Below are 22,500 nucleotides of genomic sequence, written 5' to 3' on the forward strand. Positions count from 1 at the left end.
TTACCACAGACTGGTGTGTGTGTGTTACTACACACAGGCGTGTGTTACCGCACAGGTGTGTGTGTGTGTGACTATCAACAGGTGTGTGCTAGCCCAAACAAGTGTGTGTAACTGCAGACAAGTGTGTGTGTTACCGCAGACAGGTGTATGTTACCGCACAAGTGTGTGTGTGTGTGTGTGTGACTATAGACAGGTGTGTGTAATTTGTAATGTTTGGATTCATTACAAATCAACTGAAATATTGCAAGCCTTTTTATTATTTTAATATTCTTAAGAAAACTCAAAAATCCTATCTCAAAATATAAGAATATCATGAAAAAGTTTTTTTTTTTTTTTTTATTGCATTACAGAAGATAAAGAACTTTATCACAATATTCTAATTTTCTGAGACGGTCCTGTAGGTGACAAACCAAAAATCACCCTCTCATTCTGGAATAGAGAATAAGAATAAGAACAACTTTATTTATCCCGAAAGAAATTGTTGTGCCAGAGTTACAGGAAAAATATAACAATAATAAATAATAGTTGCATAATTGTATAAACAGTAAAAAAAAAATTAAAAAAAAAGACAGTCATTCATACTTTCACGCTTCATATGGAGACATACAACATTTACACACTCATTCATTCACGTGTTATGTAGAAAATACAACCATTCACCCTCTCATTTGGACTTAAGAGAAACACAAACATTCACATGTCACAGAGACAAAAAAAACATTCACATCCAAAAAAATCACCCTCTCATTCATATGATATTTAAGTCATATAAGCATTTATTCACATGTCATATAGAGAAGTACAACATTCACCCTCTCATTCACATGTCATACAGAGACATACAACATTCATTCATGCATTTATACGCATGTTATATAGAGACCAAAAAAACATTCACTCCGTCCCGTGTCACATACAGAAATGCGCACGTCATATAGAAACATGCAATCATTCATGTGATGTAGAAAATAAAACCGTTCAGTCTCTCATTCACACATCATATGGAGACATAATATTCACTCATTCATTCATGTTATTGAAAAAAGCAGCCATTCACAGCCATTTGCTGTCTCTTAAATATAATTTAGAAACAGAAAACCAGACGAAATCTTCTCGTCGTGGGAGTCGGACTTGAATTTCTCCCCCTCGGAAGGTTAGGGATAGGTAAACCCTCCGGTTATGTAAATGCTAAAGAAGCTAGCTGGTTATGCTAATTTAGCCTCGTTGGTCGGGGACAAAGGAGCGGCTTTTTGGATCGGAAACCCAGATAAAGGAGAGAAAGCGGTGATTGTCTTCACCGGACCTTCTCACCGCTGGAAGCCCTCCTCGTCCTCCTGAGAGAAGGTTATATCCGCATGGAAGGGACCGAAACCGACAGGAAGCGGCGCCGTCGGTGACTGAGCGGCGGCGGCGCACAAAGGAAGCGTATTTACATAATCGCGCCGGAGCCCTCAGTTAGCCGCGATGTCGTTGGCGTGTTTTGAATAATCGAGGCAGGCAAGCTGCTGTCTCAACACATTTTCACCGGCGCTGCTGATTTCAAAGGGATGGAAATAAGAGATGAATACTTAAAGGCGGTCCGCGGGATCGCCGCCGCCGCCGTTTTCTTCAGAACCGGGCCCGGCCGCTGCAGGATGCTCCTCTTTGAAGCCCGGCATGGGGACGGCGGTCCCTTTCATCCGCCCATGCTTCACCCGTTAGCTCGACCCGTTTTTTGTTTTTTTTTTAGCGGAGAGCGGTTCGTTCAGGCGCCGTCGGTCAAACAAGCGCGCGTTGGCGGGTTCTCATTGACGACGAGGCGCCGCGAAAGGCGGAAACGTCGCCGTGGAACGCCGGGTTACGCCTCCGGATCCTTTTCAAGGATTTGCGTTTTTTGTTTTTCGCCGTGACGTGACATCCCGTGTTTTCGTTCCACGCTGGGACGAGGGGCGGAGCTAAACCCGGACGGGTCTGCTGGTGATCTTCAACCGTTCACCTTCTCACTCAATGAACCTTCGGAGAACCTTCTGGATGTTTCTGGGAGAGAAACCAGGACGACATGGGGACTCACTTCCTCTGATGACATCATCACGCCCCCAGGTGGTTCCTCCTTCCGGTTCCTGCAGGAAAACGTCAGGATCAGTACCTCCTCAGATACTTCATGAAGTTTGTGTACTTCAGTACCGGTCGAAGTGCTTTCCTCTGGAGACGGCGCCGCAGTCAGGCGCCATCACTTCGTCCAGATGTTGCCTCCGCGCGCTGCATGCTAACGAGTGGCCTTCACGCTAACCCCGCTATAGCGGCGCGGCGTGCTCCTCGAAGGCCCACAGTTGTCAAAGACCAAAAAAAATAGCACGGTATGTTTCTACCAGCGCCGGAGCTACCGAGCAGCAGTTTAGTTAGATTGTAGAAGAAAAATGTACGAGGTGTCAGTGTGAGCGACGCTACCGATTAGCATTATTTAGCTAGTTTACACCGCCGATTCACTTGTGCACTCCATTTGTCGATTGCGTAGTTCCCGTGGCCTGACGTGAGTTTGGCCGCGACTTCGAACTGGAGGTCACAAGGAGGCGACCTTCTGCTGATGGACCTCGAGTGTGTCTCACTCAGAAGGTTATTGGGTGGAACCAGAAGGCAGCGAAGGTCCGGTTTGTGAAGCGTTCAGTCGCCCACCACCTCCACCCACGTCTTGGATGTATGTTGCCGCATCGGACGACTCGACAACTGTTTCGCTCAATAATCCAGCAAACGACCCGTTCCCGGCTGGGCTCCTTTAATGGCCCGACGGCGGCCATAAAAGCAAGGTCGTCGCGGCGCGGCGGAGCGCGGCGTCCCTGCAGTCAAAACACTCCACGGCACCACGGCTCACTCTGGACTGGAAAAGGCAGGGACCTTTTACCGGACACGAAGTCCTGCTCCCTGTTTGAGCCCTCCAGTTACCCAAAGATGTGGCCAGATGGGTCCTCCAGGGGCCGCGGAGTTGGGGGACCACTTGGGGGTTCCCTTGAGGATGATCCAAGGTCCTCCAGATGGACGGCGGGCGGGAAAAACGCCTTCTGGTTTCCTCTCCAGCAAGCCTGCGCTTATTTCAGCTGCCAGATGCTTCTCACTTCAGCCTCTGGTGAGCGATTGATCAGCGAAGGTCAGATCGATGGGGTTTCTTGAGGACCGCCGCATCCCAGACTCAATCCCGGACCTAAGACATCTATCCCGACTTAATCAATCCGGTTATTGATCCCGACCCACGTGGGAGGACGATGAGGACCCCGTGCGACGGCGAGGTGAGCGAGCCGGACTCGCATCCGCCCGCGGATTCGCCCGGACGGTCAAATGGCGCCGTCCTTCTCAACCCATTTGTACTGCATAAGTAAACCCAAGCTGGCAGTCTGGAGCATACAAGTCCTGGAGCCGGCCGCTGAAACCATTATCAGCCGGCCCTCTGGTGTCTGTGTGTGTGTGTGTGTGTGTGTGTGTGTGTGTGTGTGTGTGTGTGTGTGTGTGTGTATTCCGCGGCCACATCCATCTCCTATAATTAGACTTCTTCTGACGGCCCGTTCCCTCGCGGCGCCACCATTTTTGAGAGAGCGCATTCGCTGGCATTTATGCTAGCATCTATACATGCAACCCTCTGGGGGGGGATTGTGTGTGTGGGTGTGTGTGTGTGTGCGCGCACTGAGTTTAAATACTGACACGTTCCGGCTCTTGCTGTTTACCTGCTAATTCGCCATCTTTGACCCAGTCTGTTTACATCTCCCGGTCGTCAGTTGGAAAACTAGCAGCTAGCACGGCGCTAGCTGGTGCTGGCTCGTTGACATGCAATCGTCAACGAAGAAGCAACGGTTGAAGGCGATTCGGAAGACGTGCCCTTTGACGAAGTGATGAAAAGATGAAGGTTCATACGGAACCCGGAGGGGAAGTAGCACGTTAGCATTAGCCGCTTTGAAACAGAGGTGATTGAACACTTGGTTGGGAGGCTGCAGGCCGACGGGCGGGGCGAGACAGATGGAGAGAGACGCCTCCCGCCCCCCCCAAACCCAAAGCAGCGGGATGTCTGCGATGATGCTAACACAGTTAGCGGTTAATGAAGACAGCGGGTTTCATTTGCGGCGGCAGACCTGCAGGTCTTCTCCGTCCTGTGCTTCATCTCGCTGATCCCTTCCAGATGTTTCTCCACCCCCCCGACCAGGCTCAGGAATACACATTAATCACACCTGGATTCCAGGAGCTGCGGCGTCGACCGACACGTGCCTGGATAGTCGTAACCCTGCCAGCAACAAACCGGCGATGGCGCGGCCCTCCGTCTTCTCCGGCCCGGGTTCTCGCCATCTTCTCCACGACTCTTCGCTGACCTTTGGGTTGAATGAGAGGGTGAAAGGTCAGAGGTCAGCACGTACGACCGTGTAATAGTACAACACTAATACTAATGATAATAATAATGACAAAAAATTGGAACGTTTGATGATGATTAATATAGGAGTTGAACTATTATGACAAGAAAGACTTTTAATAATAGCAATCACAAAAACGACGGGACAAAACAAGAATTATAATAATTATGTCATGAAACGAGAATATAACAAGAATCACAAAAAATCCTATTATTATTTCCACTTCACTGACTACTGCTACTATTACTACTCAGAATAAGAATAACGGTCATAAAATATCGATATATGAAATAATGGTTTATTGATTCAACTCGATAATAATATGACAATAATGATAATAAGTGTTATTGCAACTGTTGTAATAGCAATAGTAGCAACAAAATTGTATCATTATAATAATTGCAATAATGATCATAACAACAAGAATAATGACGACAACTACTCCTGATAAAAATGATAGTAATAATAATAGTAACAAGTATTGATAATGAGCACAACTATTATGATAAAATTGTACCGTAAAAATAGCAATAATACCATTTCCAATAATCATAATGATGATGATGATAATAAAAAAAATTACATTGACCGTAATAATAGTAATGTAATGGTCATAGTTATACAATTTATAGTTTTATTTGTACTCCTAATTCTCCCCCCTTTTTTATACTGTGTATACAATTTCCTACTATTATTTATCATTGTTATGTTTTATATGAAACACAACGATATCCTCCGGGATAAATAAAGTTGTTCTTATTCTTATTCTTATTATTCTTAAAATGAAATTTATGAGATTAGATAATACTTTATTTATCCTCATTGGGTAAATTCAACAATAATATAACGATAATGATAACAAGAGCAACTATTAGAATAACAATAGGAGCAGCAACAAATTTATATATATATATGAGTATATATATATTATAATATTAATAATGATAATAACTACTAAATAATAATAAAACTAGAATAATGATGATAACGGCACTTCAACTGCTACTGATAAAAATGATAATGATGACATCAATGATGAAGTGTTAATTGATATTGAAAATTGATAATGAGTGCAACTAATGCGATAGCAATAAAATAACAATAATAATGATAACAATAACCATAATGATGATTATGATGATAATAATGAAAATTACATTGAAGACAACAATAATGATAATAATCCTACTACTACTAGTAGTAGTAGTAATAATAATAATATTAATATAATAATTAATAATAAAAATCACTTTCAAGGCCTTTTGAGAAGCAGAAGGAGGTTCCCGGTTTCTCCAGGCGTGAGGAGAACAAATCAGTGGTGAAGTGTATATGTGTGTGTGTGTGTGTGTGTGTGTGTGTGTGTGTGTGTGTGTGTTCTTCTTCACACTCCGAACCCTCTTCCGGTGGTTCTGTGACGACGCAGCCTCTCCCCCGGTTTTGGAGTCCCGTTTTTGGCAAGTGGCGCCGCCGTCCCCGCGGGATCCGCCGAGATCAACGCTAATCCACCGGAATCAGAGCAGCGGGCTTTCCCAAGCTCACGGTGTGTGTGTGTGTGTGTGTGTGTGTGTGTGTGTGTGTGTGCGTTTTGACGACGAAGTGGTTCATTTCTCGCTCGGAATCCAGATCAGATGGGCGAAGAAACCAGGACCTCCAGCCTAAAGGCCTGGATCTGAGGAATCGCACTGACGTGCACCAAGATACACAATCATGACACACACACACACACACACACACACACACACGCCTCACGGCGATGATGTAAAACACCGATCCCCGTAAATCTGTCTGATTTACCGCGCTCCGTCTCGGGGTTGCGAGCGCACGGCGGCGCCCCTGCAGGCGGCGGCGCTCGCTGCAGACCTGCTGACTCAGCTCCACGCCGTTTCCACGAGTTTTATTTTTATTTTTATTTTTTTCTCGCTCCGTTTCTCGGTTCATTATTCATGACGGGAGCGGCGGCGACGGAAAGCGATGGATCTGAGAGGAGCCGGCGGAGGCTCGGGGAAGGAAGATGATAAAGTTTTATTAAAATTGGAGGGGAGATGTCATTGGTTGGGAGATACGTCTGGAAGAGGGATGGCGGAGGGGTGGAGGAGGTCGAGAAGGTGGAAGGGCTCGTCTTCAGAGGCCGAGGGGACGGGGTTTAAGGAACGTGAAGATCTGCAGGCGTCCTCCTCTGTTGGAGAAGACAGCCTGAGCGGGTCCTTCACTTGGGGGCGGAGCCTAATCTGGACAGGTGAGCTGTCAATCACAGATATTCAACCACTCGCACTCTCATTCACACCTGAGGGAGATTCACTGAACCTTCTTGTTGAGGAAGATGGAGAACGTGGAGAGGAACCAAGGAGAACATGGTGATGAACCAAGGAGAACATTGAGAGGAACCAAGGAGGACATTGAGAGGAACCAAGGAGAATATGGTGATAAACCAAGGAGAACACTGAGAGGAACCAAGGAAAATATGGTGATGAACCAAGGAGAACACTGAAAGGAGCTAAGGAGAACATGGAGAATATCCAGGAAGGAGAACGTGGAGAGGAACCAAGGAGAACATTGAGAGGAACCAAGGAGAACATGGTGATGAACCAAGGAGAACATTGAGAGGAACCAAGGAGAACGTTGAGAGGAACCAAGGAGAACATGGAGAGGAACCAAGGAGAACATGGTGATGAACCAAGGAGAACATTGAGAGGAACCAAGGAGAACGTGGAGAGGAACCAAGGAGAACGTGGAGAGGAACCAAGGAGAACATGGTGATGAACCAAGGAGAACATTGAGAGGAACCAAGGAGAATGTTGAGAGGAACCAAGGAGAACATTGAGAGGAACCAAGGAGAATATGGTGAATATCCAGGAAGGAGAACGTGGAGAGGAACCAAGGAGAACACTGAGAGGAACCAAGGAGAACATGGTGATGAACCAAGGAGAACATTGAGAGGAACCAAGGAGGACATTGAGAGGAACCAAGGAGAATATGGTGATAAACCAAGGAGAACACTGAGAGGAACCAAGGAAAATATGGTGATGAACCAAGGAGAACACTGAAAGGAGCTAAGGAGAACATGGAGAATATCCAGGAAGGAGAACGTGGAGAGGAACCAAGGAGAACATTGAGAGGAACCAAGGAGAACATGGTGATGAACCAAGGAGAACATTGAGAGGAACCAAGGAGAACGTTGAGAGGAACCAAGGAGAACATGGAGAGGAACCAAGGAGAACATGGTGATGAACCAAGGAGAACATTGAGAGGAACCAAGGAGAACGTGGAGAGGAACCAAGGAGAACGTGGAGAGGAACCAAGGAGAACATGGTGATGAACCAAGGAGAACATTGAGAGGAACCAAGGAGAATGTTGAGAGGAACCAAGGAGAACATTGAGAGGAACCAAGGAGAATATGGTGAATATCCAGGAAGGAGAACGTGGAGAGGAACCAAGGAGAACACTGAGAGGAACCAAGGAGAACATTGAGAGGAACCAAGGAGAACGTTGAGAGGAACCAAGGAGAACATTGAGAGGAACCAAGGAGAACATGGAGAGGAACCAAGGATAACATTGAGATAAACCAAGGAGAACGTTGAGAGGAACCAAGGAGAACATTGAGAGGAACCAAGGAGAACATTGAGAGGAACCAAGGAGAACATGGAGAATATGCAGGAAGGAGTACGTGGAAAGAAACCAAGATGAACATTGAGAGGAACCAAGGAGAATATTGAGGAAAAACCAAGGAGAACATTATGAGAACCCAGGAAGGAGAACGTGGAGTGAACCTTGGCAGGAGAACATCGGCGAGAACCTTAGCAGGATAACGTGGAGACTCAGAAGGGAATCCAGGTTGGAGAACCTGCAGCGAACCCAGGCGAGGGAGAACATGGCGAGAACCTTGGCAGGAGAACATGGAGACCCTCCACCTAAGCAGGAGAACCTTGGACCTGCAGTCCGAGCTCTCCCGCTGTCCTCCTCCTCAGAAGACCATCAGCAGCAGGAACAGGGTTTCTGGAGAAACGTGTCCTTCAGATGGACTCTCATGATAACACGGTTGGAGACAAGTGGAGGAGGAGAAGGTCAGGGAGATGGATGAAGGTGGCCTTTCCTTTCCTGGGAGAACCTCCTCCCTGAGATCACAAGCCTCACCTTCCAGAGGAGGATCACAACATCTCGTGGAGACCAGATGAATGGACGGTTTTCAGGGTGCGTTCCAGATCCAAGACAAGATCCAGGTCCAGGTCCAGGTCCAGGAGGACCCCTCAGGATAGATGGTCTTGGTTGACCCAGATCCTGCTGAGTCTTCATCTCATTATCCTGGATGGAGTCCTATGATTGACAGGTGGGCGGGTTAGACCCCGCCCCTCGGCTGGCACGGAGAGCCGTGATTGGCTCTTTTTTTTTTTTTTTTTTTTGACAAATCTCTCAGGAGTCGGCCGAGATTGTTTTTAGCGACGAGGAGGGAGGCGACGACGACCCGCGCCGAACGTGGCAGAACGTCGGGCGTCTGTTCGTTTCCATGGCGACGCTCGCCGCTTTGGCCGCCACTCCGGGAACAGACGGTTGTGCGGTGGTTCTCACGCGCTTCGGCGCCATGGCAACGCTCATCGGTTTGTAGTTGGACGCCCGCCTCTGGACGCCGCCGTGTTTGGCCCGAACGCCGTTGGCAGCCGAGGCCCGCGGAACATCTGGTCCCGCCGAGGCCGGGGCGTTGTCGTGGCGACCATCGACGCCTGTGTCCGGCGCTGGCGGCGTTAGCCCGGCGCTAACCCGGGCATGGTTCCTCTCACGGCGAGCCGCCGTCTGAGGGGAACTGATGAGGCCTGTCAGCGCTTAGCGCGCAACGCTAATCTCATCACGTCGCTCCTGGACAGGAGCCTGGGCGTCGCTCAGCTGCCCAACCCACACACACACACACACACACACACACACACACACACACACACACACACACACACCCCTCAGCCCTAATTTCATGAACTCACATAGCTATGCATCTCAGCTAATGGCATCAGTGTCAGAGGGTTTGATAAAGATGGGTGGCCGGCGACTGGAATTGATTAGCGGTAATATGGCCGCTCCTCCACCTCTGACACACACACACACACACCCACACACACACACACACACACACACACACACACACACCTGCTGCTGCTGCTGAAGGAGGAAGAGTAATAGCGGCGGGTAGCAGAAGAATATCTCACTCTTTCTTTTACCCCACTGTGGAGGCAAAGTCACCCTCCTCATCCTCGGCCAACGCTCTTCCATTAGAAGTAACGCCTCGTCTTCTGGAAAAAAAAAAATTAAAAAATGGTGATTTATATAATAGTATATATTTAAATTTGTTTTTGTTAAACCAAAGAAAACACTTTTTTCGTCTGTAATTTTAATCATGTGCTATTACACGTTTATTAGACTTTTATTACATATTTATTACATCCCGCTCCTTCACACTGTCACACACTCGTGTTTTTTTTTTGTTTGTTTTTTCGATGCCCGATGTTCAGCCACGTTCTCCGATCGGTTGTCAAACACCCCCCGTCAGAAAGTTCTGTGGGGAAAAGAACGTCTGTAGGTGCGATTGAGATGGTGAAAGATTGGAGGTCTGTGATTGACAGCTGACCCATCCATCCATCCATCCATCCATCCATCCATCCATCCATCCATCCATCCATCCATCCATCCATCCATCCATCCATCCATCCATCTATCCATCTATCCATCCATCTATCTATCTATCTATCTATCTATCTATCTATCTATCTATCTATCTATCTATCTATCTATCTATCTATCTATCTATCTATCTCTATCTATCTATCTATCCATCCATCCATCAATCCATCAATCCATCAATTTTCATCTATCTATCTATCTATCTATCTATCTATCTATCTATCCATCCATCAATCCATCAATCCATCAATTTTCATCTATCTATCTATCTATCTATCTATCTATCTATCTATCTATCTATCCATCCATCAATCCATCAATTTTCATCTATCTATCTATCTATCTATCTATCTATCCATCCATCAATCCATCAATTTTCATCTATCTATCTATCTATCTATCTATCTATCTATCTATCTATCTATCTATCTATCTATCTATCTATCTATCTATCCATCCATCAATCCATCAATTTTCATCTATCTATCTATCTATCTATCTATCTATCTATCTGTCATGGATAACAGTTGTCATGTTTTGATTGGACGGTGGGTATCATTGTTTTTCGGCTCGCTTTGAAGCCCATTGGTGTGTGTGTGTGTGTGTGTGTGTGTGTGTGTGTGTGTGTGTACCGAGTCAGTACTCGGTACACACTCGGTACACAGTACTTGTACCAGTGCTTCCTATACGTGTACTGCAGAGAGCAGTACCACGGTCCCATCACAGTACTATGACATACTGTGAAGTACTGCAGAATACTATGAAGTAGATGGAGTAGTACTACTAGTACTATGGAGAGAAGATTGAAACACTGATGGAGAACGTCACCGTAGGAGAACGCGAGAGCGGGAGAACATCAGTTTCCTCCTCTTCTGCTGAGACGTGTCGTCTGGAGGAGGTTGGAGGACGGCGGCGGCGGCGGCGGCGGCGGCGAGACTCCAGAGCGGCCGGCGTGGAGAAAATGTCACGGAAAGAAGTGGAAAAGATGGGAGGGAGGTTTGGAGATGATTGTTGGCGTGGGAGAAGATAAATGGCAGGAACAAGAGGAGGAGGAGGACCTGCTCACGCCTGACATTTGAGGAGAATGGAAATACGAAGCGTTTCAGGTCCGAAGCCCAGGAGGAAACGTCTAGAACCGCAGGGGTCAAAGGTCAGGAGGGGGTCGGAGACCCTACAGGGGGTCAAAGCCTGAAGATCGGCACCGTCGCGCTCGTCGATCGATCGATTATGTCGATCGGCGAAGGCGGACCCTCGTTTAGGCCCTGATGGTCCTGAGGGCGGTTATCAGACCAGGATCCTGGTCCTGGTCCTAGTGCTGATTTTTCGGATGGTCCTGGTCACTTCCCTGCTCGTGATCCTGGTCTTTGTCCTGTTCTTGGTCCTGGTCCTGGTCCTGACCCTGGTGTTTATACTGGTTGGTGTCCTTTTCCTGGTCTTTGTCCTGGTCCTGATACTGGTACTGGTTCAGGTCGTGGTCTTAGGTATGGTCCCGGTCCTTTCCCTGTTCATGATCCTGGTCTTTGTCCTGTTCTTGGTCTTGGTCCAAGAAGGGATCCTGTTATTGGTTCTGGTCCTGGTCTTTATACTGGTTGGTGTCCTTTTCCTGGTCTTTGTCCTGGTCCCGATACCGGTACTGGTTCAGCTTCTGGTCTTTGAAATGGTCTTGGTCTTTATCCTTATTCTTGGTCTTGGTTCTGGTACAAGTCCTGTTTCTGTTCCTGGTCCTGATCCTGGTCCTGACTGGTCTTTATACTGGTTGCTATCCTCGTCCTGGTCTGCATCCTGGTCTTTGTCCTGGTCCTGATCCTAGCACTGGTCCTGTTTCTGGTCTTTGGTATAGTCCTGGTCTTTGTCCTGTTCTTGGTCCTGGTCTTCATCCTGGTACTGGTCCTGATACCGGTCCTATGACTCTTCCTCTTCCTCTCCCATGTCCTGGCCCTGGTCCTTGTCCTGGTAGTAGTCCTGGTACTTTTACCACTCCTGTTCCTGGTCCTGGTGCTTACGTTGGTTCTGGTCCAGGCATTTGTCCTGGAGCTGGTCCTGGTTCTGATACTGGTCTTTGTCCTTGTCAATGCTGGAATGAAACATCATCAATTGGAGGCAGGAGAGCCTCCATCCCTGGCATGGTTGGGTCCTTGTCTGCAGGTCCAGGTCTGCAGGTCCAGGTCTACAGGTCCAGATCTGCAGGTCCTGGTCTGTGGAGGCGCAGGTGGAGCCACCAGGCCGTCCTGCGTGGAAGGAATTGGTTTATGGGCTGACGTTGATGGACGACGGAGCCCAAAGCAACATCTCCGCTGACAACCGTAATCAGCCAGTCAGCTCCATCGATCGGCCTCCTGGAGGACACCATCGGGGGGGCGGAGAGGAGGAGGTGTTTCTCCTCAGTGAGCCGCAGACCCTGCAGACCCTGAAGACCCTGAAGACCCTGAAGACCCTGCAACCAAGATGTATTTCTATCAATGGATTTTTATTGCTGGTGTCGCTGGGAAACCTGTGGCCTTACTTTGGCATTCCCAGATGTTTCTTGATCTGCACCTTCATGGGGATCTCAAGAAGCATGTCTGGAATCGGGATGAGGGTGAAGATCCTTCCAGCTCGAGACTCCTCACAATCACAGGGGGGGTTCCAGGCATTTTCTCTCAAGAAGCTGACTAGCATAGCAAGACAAAAGGAAGCATACAAGTTTCGCCCTCTCATTCACCCGTCTGGGCAATGTAGGGTCTCCAATGAACCTCCTGCATGTGTTTGGACTGTGGGAGGAACCCGGAGAACCCTGAGGAACCCCACGCAGACACGGGGGGAACATGGAGGTTCCACACAGAAAGGATTTCTGTGGGAATCCAAGCAGGGACCTTCAGGGCTGAAGCTCAACCGGCGCCATCTTTGCGCTTCCTGTTTCGATCATCAACCACCTCATCTAATCACGTGGCAAAAAACAGACCAGTGATTTGAGGCCCGAAGCCCCGCCCACTCGAAGCGGTGTTTGCGAAATCTGCTATATTTTACCTGTCGTTCGCTGAGGGCGGGGGGGCGGAGCCAATCACAGCCGCCACTGGGGCAGGAGGCGGGGCTTAATCCAGACGGGCCGGCTGTCAATCACAGTTCCAGTGACTCTCAAAGGTGTTGGTGTGAATGTTCTGGCTGATCTTCAGATGATGATGACTCGGTGTCTTCATCGTCATGGATGTTTTCCAGCGTTGAAAGAAAATCTGCACTTAAAAATATTCCCTTTGAGAACTTCATCTTAGTAGGTTTTCTCTGATTGACAGCCGGTCCGGCTGTCAATAAGTCGGCGGGGCGTCGCAAGGGAGTTAGCATCTCTGCGTAAACAGCCGGGCTTATATTGTGAACGGGTGCGTTATTTGGCGTTTAAGGACGGCGGCGAGGTCGGGACAAACCGGCGTCAGTTTTGAAATCTGATTCAACGTGTTTGTGATGCGTTCAAGGACCTACGTTACCGCGGAAACTTCTCCTGCCTGGATTCTCTCCACGTTCTCCGTCTTCCTCCCGCAGTCCAAAACAGTCAGCAGTTTCTTTGAAGGCTCCAAATAGTCCCTGGGGTGTGAATGGATGTATGATTGACAGCTGAGAGTTCATTGATTATCAATATTATTGTCAGGTGAAACCATGGTAACCCAGCGTGGTTCCACTCTGGAGATCCATGATTGACTAATGGGCCTTTTTTTAGAACCATTCGCCAACACAATGATCTCCTGGCTCCGCCCCCTCGCTGAGGAGGAGTCACCTGTAGATGTAGGTCGAGATGATGCGGCAGATCCATCGTTGCAAGGTCGCTGATGGATTATGCTGCAGGGTTTCCACGGTTACGGCTAAGCCCCTCCCCCACAGCTTGGTACTTTGGTGGCGTCCCTCGGCGGTGATTGATGGTCGCCGGACGCCGTATTTGGTCGCCTGACGGGAAGCAGATCTTTCAGGGTCGCTGACAGAATCTCCCTCCAGGCCTGATGTTTCTTCAGCTGTTGATGTTGGTACAAGGTGCTCCAGGTTCTTTGCCACACTTTGAGCGGTACACCTCCTGCTTGACTGATGACGTTTGGATTTTCCACGAGAAGGTCCCTAATTGGATTCCAACTGTGAGGCCCTTCTGTGTGGAGTCTCCATGTTCTTCTCCCGGTTCTCTGGGCTCTTCCCAAAGTCCACAAACTTGCCAGAGGTTACTCTGAGACCCTAAAGAGTCCAGAGTGAAGAGGGTGAATGATCATTTGTTCCTCTTAGACAAACAAGTGAAGGGGTGAAGACTTGTATGCTTCTATAAGTGGCCTTGCCATTGGTCCAGGTTGAACCCCGCCTCTCGCCCAATGACGGGCCGCAGCCCCCCGTGACCCTGAGCGCAGGATTAGCGGTGCAAATGATGAATGAATGTAGGTTTTAATTTCTTGCTCCTGCCTGAGGAGCCTGAACTCCCCTGTTCGGTGGAAGTGCTCCGTCTTTCCTCAGAAGAACCATTCAGAAAAATCTTGCACAGCTCGCACTTTCAAAACCGACTCACCCGTTCAGCCGTTCGCCTACCCGATAGCGGCAGAGCTACCACCCAAGGTGCTCACCAAGCAACTCAAGGATCAGTGTCTCGCATACAGCAAGCTGTGACTCCAACCTCCAACCTTCTCATTGGAAGGTTGGAGCCCCACAACTGCCCCGACAATAAAGCTAACTTGATTCATACGATCGATTAGTGACTAACACGATCCGTGTCTTGAGTCCACGAGGTGTTTTCTCGTTCCCAGAAGGTAGCTTTACACCTTCTTCAACCTGTAGTCCTGGTGGAACATGGAATCGCACCTTCACACCCTTGAATCCGTAGACCTCGGTGACCTCGATGTCTCCAGGTGTCCCGCCCCTCCCCGCCCAGGGCATCCTGATCATTATATCGTTCCCCATCAAGAAACGCCATCACGGCGTTCTGTAGCCCCTGGTTTGGCCCTGCGGACATCGCAGAGGACATCGCGGCGCCTCGCCGTCGCCTGCCGAGCATCCCGACTTCGCACGCTTCACAACATCCAGCAGCTCCGCGATCCATAACTTCACCCTCTGCCCAATATCATCGCGCCGGAGCGTCAATCTGCGGCGAGCGCTCGTCGTAATAAAGACCCAATTACATCTCCCCGCGAGCGTGCGAATCCCATTTAACCGCCGCTGACGGAAAAACCGCTCCTGTTGTGATTCGTTCGGAATTAAAATGAAAGCGAGCGCCGCTATCGCCCCCCCAACCCCGGACCTCCACCTTTATCAGCACCCACGGCAATTTGCTCCCCGCTCGTTGCTCCTTCACTCATCAAGGTCGCATTGATTTTTGTGTTTTTTCCCGCATGCGAGCCTTTAGCCGGCGTGACAAGCGGCGGACGGCAGATGTGATTAATACCCGTCCGCCGCACGAGCAAGCAATAAACAGAAATGTGTTGCAGGGGGGGTCGGCATGGGGGTCGGGCCCCGAACGCGGGACCAGAGGAGCCGCTAACACCCGAAGACTTCTACTTAGAAGTAGCGCGCTTGGATGCTACGGTTCGTGCTTGCTAACTACCGCGGCGAGGACGAAAAAGTGAACACGCAGCCGTTCATTGTCGGGGTCAACCGACCGAGACCGGCCCGTCACATCTAGTTAGGCGATGTTGACGGGTTAGCGTTAGCTTGCGTGCTAATCGATTTCACCGGGACGCATGGGCGTTTCACGTGGATCTTGGACCAGGGGGCGGGGTCTAACCCACGGCGTCCCGTGACCTTGAGCGCAGCATTAGCGCTCCAGATAATGAATGAATGCATGAATGAATGAACGCAGATGTAATTGTATTGTTTTTCACAAAACATGGCTGCCGTTCATTCAACCCGAATCCAGCTTCTGTTTTAATTCATTAAATATTTATCTTATCTTTAATGAAAAACAACCAGCGACGGTGTTGAAAGGGAGCCAAGCCAATAGTGCTGAGGGTAAAAAAAGAGCCTCAGCTGCACCCCAACAAATACACACACACACACACACACACCCTCTGTAGCTTTAGCCCGGCTTTGGGGGGATAAATAACTCGCAGCTCAAGTATAAGCTCTGTTTAACTAATTTTATTTTGCGATTGTTTTTATGGCACACGGTGCAGCCCCGCCGTAAAATATGCAGGATTACTTCCAGAGCCTGCGCCAGAACAAATCAAATGGGAGCCAGGGGTGGCGGCGGCGGCGGCGGCGGCGACGACAGCGGTGGCGGCGACGACAGCGGCGGGGTTGGGTATCCGTGGAGGGGCATAAACTGCTGTTGACTTCCTGAACCCAATTTTATGAAGAAAACGCTGCATGCTTGATAACATGAGTCCGACATCAACCCACAAACCCACTTTCAGTCAGGTGTGTGTGTGTTTGTGTGTGTGTGTGTGTGTGGGTTGTGCACATGTGTGTGCACGCTCCTCCTGCAAACGCCATTTGATCAGACAACACAATCCGCTCTGGTGAAAACAAAAAGCGGCCTTGTTTATCTTTGATGAAAGCAGCGCGGGTCTTCATGCGGCTTCCCCGGGGTGTGTTCCCACGCTCGTCTTCGCCGCCGACTTTGGGAATGAGGGGGGTTTCGGGGCGTGCGGGCGACGCCAGAACAACGAGCCAACCAGGCGCTCTCCTCTGCCGTTCTCAGTCATTTGGGTTTTCCTTTTCTTGTCGGGTAAACATCGAGACGTGTTTTGACCACGAGGAGCTAACAAGGCTAGCGCCGGCGGCCGCTGTGCCGCTAGCCAGGGTTTAGCCGTGATCAAAATACTAGCTAGCTCTTGTTCCGTTAGCATGCTAATTTGGTTGATTAAACTTGGGCGTGGTGTGTTTATAACCTTTGAAATGCTAACGCTAGTGGCCGCTCAAGATGAGAGAGATGAGAACAACTTTATTTATCCCAAAGGAAATTGTTGTGCCAGAGTTTCAAGTAAGAAACATAACAGTAATAGATAATAGTAGAAAAGAGGAAGAATAAGAAATACAATGAAATATGAATTGTCTTAACTGTTAGCTGTAACTGCAAAGATTGAAGATTCCCTGCGGCTGAGGGAAGCCGGAGGTAGTTGTGCGATTTTGCTATGCTAGTGCTAACTGCTGCACCACCCTTTGAGCTACTGGTTCATCCAGGGCGAACCCCACCTCTCAGCCAATAAGAGCTGAGAGAGGGTGCAGGATAAGCTAAATAGATAGCGAATGAATGAATGAATGTCTTTTTTCACTTCTTTACAATATTTCTCTAGCTCTGCTTGGCTAACTGAGGCTAACATGGCTACTAGCATGGACACTTGGGGATTTTGGTCCACAGATGATACATCAGTGCATCATTCATGCTACGCGGAACAGGATGCTAGGCTACGCTAAACCGTGTTAGCCTGATTCCCGCAGTATGAATGGCGGGGCTTGGATTCTAGATCCTGGATTCCGGGCGTCTCGGGCCCTGCAGACGTTCAGAACTCCTCCCACGCAAAGGGAAAGGCGAATCGCGCAATCAGACTGTAGGACGGATGAACTTTATTGGATTTTTTTTTTTCTCTCCAAGATATCCAATACGCCGATAGGTTACAATCTATTTGGGCGATAACTCAAACCAATATATCCGCATTTTTATTTTCCCGGTCGCCGCGGAGACGCACCGGCCTCTCCGCTGGAATTACCATATTATTATGCCGGCTCTTATCGTAACGGCCCGGTGGCGACAGAGGAGATGAAATACTGCGCTTTTCAAAAATGTACATATAGAGGAGAGAAGAAAACTGCAGTTCCTGTACTTAATACACACACACACACACACGCACACACACACACATCAAAATATGAGTTATATTCAATCATTATCAATACTGATCAATCACACAGAAACACTGTCACACACACACATACATATAAATACATATATATTTGAGTGTGTGTGTGTCATTCATCCAATCATTATCTATACTGATCGCACCAAAACACTGTCACACACACACATACTTTCATTGGTTCCTCGTGTGTGTGCGTGTGTGTGTGTGTGTGTGTGTGTGTGTGTGTGTTCTGCCCCCCCCAGTCCTCTGGTAACTAACTAGTTACAGTCCGATCGTAGATGACCTGAACATCTCGTCACCACGGCTGCTTTCTGAGGTTCTAAGGAGGTTCCTGCTGGAGATGGAGAAGTTTCCTTCAGAGTTGAACCTTCATGATGTTCCTCCATGGGTTCTGGTTCTCAGATGACCTGGTTTGTCAGGTTCTCGACAGGAAGTCTGCCGTTGAGAGGACGTTAATCGTGTCCTCGACGTTCTCAAGGTGCCGCATTTACTTCCGTAACGTTGGTGGTCAAATAAGATCTCTCGGTGTTGAGTCTCCACGTTCTCCTTCCTGGGTTCTCCTTGTTCTTCTGCCCAGGTTCTCTCCATGTTCTCCCTCGTAGATTCTGTTGCATGTGTCCTTTCTGTATGGAGCCTCCATGGTCTCCTAACCAGGTTCTCTCCACGTTCTACTTCTTGGGGTTGTCTCCACGTTCTCCAGCCGGGGTTCCCCCTGTGTCTTCACTCCACGTCCTCCAAAGACACTCAGAAGGTTCAGTAAAGCTTCTGAAGAGTCCATAAGTGTGAATGACAGGGTGGTTAAGCCCCGCCCCCTCCATCTTCTCCGTGACTCCCGTTGTTTCCACGTTCCTCTCGTCTTCCAGCCGGCTGCAGCCGCTTCCCGTCTCCGGACCTCCTGAACCAGACGTTCTTCTCGCCGAGATCAAATAAAGATGAACGGATGAATAAATAATTGGGGCGAATGAATTAAACAAACTGGCTTGTCTTTGTTTATCTCCGGCAGACGAAGGGGTTCGGGTTGTTTTTCTTCTCGGGGGCTGAGTGTGTGTGTTATGTGTGTGCGTTAATGCTCTTAATGGACTCGTTAAAAGTCCTTCTGTCTCCTCCTCCAACGTCCCAGGAGGAGGATCTGGTCCTGCAGGCGTTGACTCCTGGAGATGCCACTGATATCTGCTGTGGGAGGAATCCACACGCCGTCTTATCGCCGTCCCCACAGACGGCGGCGGCGGCGGGGGAGGAAGAGGTGGATGAGGAGCATGGAGGGGTTTCTGCTACCTTGGGGCTTCTCCTGCTGCTCTGTGAACATTCTCCTGCATTTGTTCGCTCTGAGCTTCTGCTGAATTATGCAGCCGCTCCTTTTTGTCTCCACTTCAAAGGCTCCCACCCCCCCAACCCCCACTTCTGAGCGCGCTCAGATCGGCGCCACCGAGCCACGGGGTCGCATTGCGGGGGATTGTCGGTCAGTGTCCGATGGTTGTGTTTGGTATCGGCCTTCCCTCGAGTGGTCGGTAAGTGCTTAGGGTACCGCCTCTTGACGGGGGTCTGGGATCACGACTCTTCATCAAGTGGGATTGGTTGACGAGTGTCAAGGGTCCCGACTCTTCATCGAGAAGTGCTCGACAGATGTCTGAAGTCCTGACCCTTCGTCGAGTTGTCTGGTCATGATTGGACGCCTGTGTCAGGGTCATTGAAGGGCATCCCCGTACCTTACTTTTCAGTCAAGGGATGTCTGAGGGGTGTCTGGTGCCCCAACTCTTCACAAGCCGGATTGGTTGACAAAGGTCCAGGGTCCCGACTCTTCATCGAGAAGTGCTCGACAGATGTGTGTAATCCTGACCCTTCATGGAGTTGTTGGGTCATGATTGGACGCCTGTGTCAGGGTCATTGAAGGGCATCCCTGTACCTAACTTTTCAGTCAAGGGGTCTCTGATGGGTGTCTTGGGCCCCACTCTTCATCGAGCAGAGGGGTCCTTGACAGACCTCGGGGGTCCATTTTTCTTCTTTGAGTTGATGGTGTTGGTGGACATTCTGGGTACCCAACTCTTCCTTGCGTCCAGTGGTCCCTGACGGCCGTCCAGGTTTCCAACTCTTTGTTGAGTCAAGAGACAGTTGCCAGGTGTCTGGAGTTCCGACTCCTCATGGTCTCGACTCTTCATTCAGTCATTGGCAGGCGTCCAGGGCCCTGATTCTTTATGGAGTCAGGGTTGTCAAAGGGTGTTCGCATACCTGACTTTTCATTGGGTCAAGGGGTCTCTAACGGGTGCCTGAAGTCCAAACTCGTCATCAAGCCAGACTGGCTGACAAGCATCCAAGGTCACGATTCTTCATCGAGCAGGGGGGTCCTTGACAGACCTCCGGGGTCCACTTTTCTTCTTTGAGTTGGTGGTGTTGGTGGACATTCTGGGTACCCAACTCTTCCTTGCATCCAGTGGTCTCTGATGGGTGTCTGGGGTCCCGACTCGCAATCAGGCTGAGGAGGGGTTGACGGACATACAGGGTTCCTACCCCTCCTCGAGTTGAGGAGTGGTATGCATACATCCTGGGTCCCAGCTCGTCATCGGGTCAGGGTCGTGAACGGGTTTTTGGGTCCTAGCTCTTCATCAAGCTAGGTTGGTGGAGGGGCATCCTGGGTCTTGACTCTTCATTAATTCAGAATCGCCGGAGGGCATTAAGGATCTGAACTCTTCATCAAGTCACAGGGTTGTTGACAGACACCTGGATCACAACTCATCATTGGGTTGAGATGAGGCACCCACCTAGCGCCCGGAGTCCTGACTCTTCATGAAGTTTAGGTGTGGTCGGCAGGCGTCTGGATAATCGAGTTGAGGAGTGGTCTATAAGCATCAGGGGTCACGACTCTTCATCGAGTCAAGAAGGTGTTTATGGCCATCTGGGGGCCCAAATCTTCATCCAGCCAAGGGGTCATTGATAGACGCCGGGGGTCCCGACTCTTCATTAAGTTGAGGAGGGGTCTAGGAGCATGCGCGGTCCTGACTCTTCTCTCAGCCAAGGTGGTTGACTGGGGTCTAGGGTACCAACACATCGACGAGGTGAGGTTTGGTCTGCAGGAGTCCAGGTACCAGACTCTTCTTCTAGTCAAGGAGCTGTTTACGGCCATCTGGGGGCTCAACTCCTCTTCTAGTCAAGAGGCTGTTGATGGACGTCTGGGTCATGACTCTTCGTCAAGCAAAGAGGTCGTTGATGGAGTTGCAGGTCCCGACCCTTCATCGAGTCAAGGGGTCGTTGATAGACACCTGGGGACTCAACCCTTCATCGAGTTGAGGAGGGGTCGAGGGGTATCCAGGGTCCCGACTCCTCAATCGAGTCAAGTGGTCATTGATGGACATCCGGGGTCCTGACTCTTCATTAAGTTGAGGAGGGGTCTAGGAGCATCCGCGGTCCTGACTATTCTCTCAGCCAAGGTGGTTGACTGGGGTCTAGGGTACCAACACTTCGACAAGGTTAGGTTTGGTCTGCAGGAGTCCAGGTACCAGACTCTTCTTCTAGTCAAGGAGCTGTTTACGGCCATCTGGGGGCTCAACTCCTCTTCTAGTCAAGAGGCTGTTGATGGACGTCTGGGTCATGACTCTTCGTCAAGTGAAGAGGTCATTGATGGAGTTGCAGGTCCCGACCCTTCGTCAAGTCAAGGGGTCATTGATAGACACCTGGGGACTCGACCCTTCATCGAGTCAAGGGGTCATTGATAGACACCCAGGGACTCAACCCTTCATTGAGTTGAGGAGGGGTCAAGGGGCATCCAGGGTCCCGACTCCTCAATCAAGTCAAGTGGTCATTGATGGACATCCGGGGTCCCGACTCTTCATTGAGTTGAGGAGGGGTCTAGGAGCATCCGCGGTCCTGAATCTTCTCTCAGCCAAGGTGGTTGACTGGGGTCTAGGGTACCAACACATCGACGACGTTAGGTTTGGTCTGCATGAGTCCAGGTACCCGACTCTACTTCTAGTCAAGGAGCTGTTTATGGACATCTGGGTCGTGACTCTTCGCCAAGTGAAGAGGTCGTTGATGGAGTTGCGGGTCCCGACCCTTCGTCGAGTCGAGGGGTCATTGATAGACACCCGGGGACTCGACCCTTCATCGAGTTGAGGAGGGGTCGAGGGGCATCCAGGGTCCCGACTCCTCATCGAGTCAAGCGTTGATGGACGTCCGGGGTTCCCGACTCCCCGTGTCGTCAGGCTCCGGCCCCCCGGCCCGGCCGATCGTTATCCGGGCCTGAATTATTCAGAGGACAGCTGTATCGCGGAGCCTGTTGTGATCCTCACGTCTGTCGAGGATGAATTTTTGATGCCACGTTTAAGGAAGTAAGATCGTGAGCAAGTGAAATCTAATCTGCTCGGAACCCTTCCTCCCTCCGTGGATCTTAGAACATGCGATTCTCTCTTGGTTACATAACGTTCCCTCTGAGGAACCGGCTTAGAGGAACAGAATGTTCCGTCTATATTACGATTTTTCCTCCGCGGGTCAGTGTTTACTCTCCGACCGTCGGAATTCGGAGACAGAGATGAATCACTGTTTTGGGAGATTTTTTTTTAGCTACTGTTTTTAAGATTCTCAAGCGTGTAATAGATTGAAATAAATGTGTCATATCCGAATAGGCCTGTAAATATGAAAAATTATGTATGTATTTGACTGTGATTGACAGTTGACCCGGTCAAGCTCCG

At 49.5% G+C, this 22,500-nt stretch overlaps 1 protein-coding gene across 1 annotated transcript in view; it reads left to right on the forward strand.

Annotated features, from left to right (window-relative positions):
• The window catches only part of alk (ALK receptor tyrosine kinase), a 216,739-nt gene that overhangs the window by 135,417 nt on the left and 58,822 nt on the right, over positions 1-22,500 (forward strand). The window lies entirely within an intron of this gene.

Source organism: Fistularia commersonii, chromosome 8, assembly GCF_037954325.1.
Source record: "Fistularia commersonii isolate RoL2024-O1a breed Wild chromosome 8, RoL_Fcom_v1.0, whole genome shotgun sequence".
In the NCBI taxonomy this organism is placed as follows: domain Eukaryota; kingdom Metazoa; phylum Chordata; class Actinopteri; order Syngnathiformes; family Fistulariidae; genus Fistularia; species Fistularia commersonii.